This window comes from Equus caballus, chromosome 7, assembly GCF_041296265.1.
Source record: "Equus caballus isolate H_3958 breed thoroughbred chromosome 7, TB-T2T, whole genome shotgun sequence".
Taxonomy (NCBI): Eukaryota; Metazoa; Chordata; class Mammalia; order Perissodactyla; family Equidae; genus Equus; species Equus caballus.
The window spans coordinates 2104185-2107423 of record NC_091690.1 but is presented as its reverse complement, the minus strand read 5'-3'; positions in this window follow the sequence as shown (position 1 = coordinate 2107423).

Here is a 3239-nt window from a genome sequence, read left to right as displayed (position 1 = left end):
TAGTGAAAACCTAAATATTGCTTATGTCAGTGGTCTCCAGCTAGAGGTCCCCAGGAGTCAGGCTCCTGCAGATGAGCAGTGTGGGAGGCAGAACTGGACACATCTCTTCTGTAGTTCTCTGTGGACAAGTAGAACCACCAGCGTTCTTGGTGAGGTGAGCACTTAGTTGTGATGGGAATGAGTTAGGAGAGGGAGCTCCAGTTTACAGATATAACTAACTTGAGTAAACCACTGATTCCTGGAAATGCTGCTGCTAAATGTTTGTTCTCCAAATAACTCAGTGGTTTAACATAAAGTTGATACAGGAGTTGAAACATCTTCTCCCTGTCTTATTGTTTTTAGAAATTGTGCTGAATATCCACTGGCCATTTGTCTGTCTGACAGGTAGGTAATTGATTGATGATGCTCCTGTCCAGGAATGTTCTCTTGTGTTGTTTCCACTAGATGAGAAATGGACCATACGTTGTCTCTTCATTCTGACCACTTACAATTTTTTTGCTCTGCCTCCAGGAACAAAGGTCAGTTTCTCGCCCTGTGTCAGATGGTCTCCAGGGATCCTTCTCTGGCCCTGGGCATGGTGGACGTCTTGTAGTTTGAATGGACCTTGTAGGGGTTCATGTCTCAGAGGATGTATAAGGTGACTAGGCCCCCAGGGACTTAGAGAGGAAACAATCAGTAAAGGTATCTTTACAGCCTTTCCCGAGAGGAAGCCTGTACCTAAGGGCTTCCAACCCTTGTCAGGATGGACTCTCCTCTCTGGTGTCAACTCGCCAGTTGACATGACCAGTGCTTATGGGGACCCCAACACACTGATGAGGCTGTTGTAGGTGCACTAAACTGTACCAGCATGAAAAGTGTGGGTCACAAGCACACTGTGCCATTTCCCCACCAGTGGACAGAGCTCATAATGGACATTTTCCATGGGACTATTCTTGCCTTTTCCTATCAGAACCATGAGGTTCTTGAATCACACATTTCCTACAGATAGCTACCCTTCTAAACCCCCAGAGAGTGTTTCCCTCATCAAGTTGTGGTCCTGTTGTTTCTTGTGCTCTCAGGATCTGACTCTGAAGTTTGGCAAGATGCCCACTGAATGTTGTTTGGGGGCTGTCACTCTGCACCTGTTCTCTGTCCCTTGAGAGGATGGCCTGTCATATATGGCCAGAGAGGGGGCAGAGGAAGGCTCAGGAAAGTAGTTTATTATACACAGGTCGTAGAGAGGCAGAGCCACTCCAGCCCAAGATGGGGAGATACTGGGGGAGTGTCAAGGGAGCAGGTGCTTCTGAGAAGGTGGCAGGGAGCAGGAGGACAGATGGGCAAGTGTCTGCAGGGCCTAGAGTACTGTAGAGACTAACTGTTTGAGCCTCGAGTGCGGCTATGAGGGATGCTCAACGTTTAGCACCAGAGTAAGAGGATGGACTGTGAGAAAGGAAGGCGGGGTTTGTGTCATGATCCTGGGCGGCTTCCTTCCTATCTGATCCTGGGTGGCCTCTGGTAAATCACCTGTGTTCATAGTCTCAGTGAACTCATCCAAGGAGACAACAAACGTGTCTACCTTACAGAGTTTGCCGAGGAGGAGCTAGGTTTATATGCTACCTTAGTCACTTTACAGAAAACATTTGAAACAGTCCCTGTGCACAGAAAGAAATATATCAGTGTTCACGTAGCCAATGAGAATGGCAAAGGCAGCCTCAGACACCTGGAAGCTGGCCTGACACTGCTGGGTTGTGGCTTCCTCACATTGAGCAGAAAGTTTCACCGGCTCTGTCATCAGATGGGGGAAATCTGTGACTGTGATGGGTTGAGACGAAAGGAAGAACGAGTGGGTCCAGCTCCGTGGCCGAATGTTTAAGTTCACGCACTCCACTGCAGCGGCCCAGGGTTCGAATCCTGGGTGTGGACATGGCACCGCTCGTCAGGCCACGTTGAGGCAGCATCCCACATCCCACAACTAGAGGGACCTGCAGCTACGATATACAACTGTGTATGGTGGGGGAGGCGGTTTGGGGAGATAAAGCAGGAAAAAAAAAAAAGATTGGCAACAGTTGTTAGCCCAGGTGCCAATCTTTAGGAAAAAGAAAAAAAAAGGAAGAACAAGTTATAATCAGGTCCACAAAAAGGCGACATGTGGAACGGAAGCCAAAGCACACTAGTGACCAAACTTTCTCCACTTCCTTCTAATGTGATGGCTGCCTGTTTATCAACTAGTTTTAGCAGCGCTGCACTCTTTCTGCTTTCTACACAAGAACTGTTGAGATCTCCAGTGACCACATTACCTTCACCTCCTGACAGCATCAAATCAGAGCGAAGGAACACTTGCTGGAACACTTACTCCAATCATCTCACACAAGGCTGAACGTGTGACAGATTCTTGTCCAAATATGTCCTCACGTCACATGTGTCATATTCCCTCCTACTGACATTCCCACAGTCCTGCACGGTGTGTGCACCCCCAGTGCTCTAAGTCAGTGCACCCCACTATCTGTGACTGCAAGTGTGATCCTGCTGTTCTTTGGCTAGTGAGCATTGGCACAATCATTATCTTACTCTTATTAACGAATTATAGGTTCGTTTAATGACAAAAGTTTTGTGTATATAAGAGTAAAAAATTTGCCTGAAAATATGTTTAAATGCATATGCACGTGGTATACGTATGGACTAAGAATGCATGAGAATGCTAAGAATTAAATTGAGAAAATTGCAATTCTGACTGGACAACCCGTAAATGCAGACATTTTAACATAATCTCTCAGCCCAGGAAAATTAGAGAGTGACACTTGTTAATATACAAATGATTTGAAAACAGCATTAGTAGTACTTTCCTGGGAAACGTGTGGAATCTTCTGAGTACACAAGTGTTTTATTCACACATAAGTATGATAACTGAACACATCCTGAGGGCCTGTTCTCAGCCCCGAGTTCAGGACACTCCCACCATGTCCCTGACACGAGGAAGGTGCTCACTTCTCACGCGGAAGGACAGGCAGTGCAGCCACTCAACAGTGCAGCAGGGAAACAAGGCCCCCGTTTGGCTGCACTGCTGTGTCCGTTGGGGAATTAGACCCCACATCTTCTCAAAGAGAATGGGTGTTCACTGTACAAGTAACATCTGGTACACATAATGCAAGATCCAGAAGAGGGGAGTCAGCGTCAGTCAAGCTCAACCACCGTGACAGCCTCCATCAGGGGCCTGGAGGGCACACCGGGGCTTTGCACAGCCCACACCTGTGGGTCTCTGA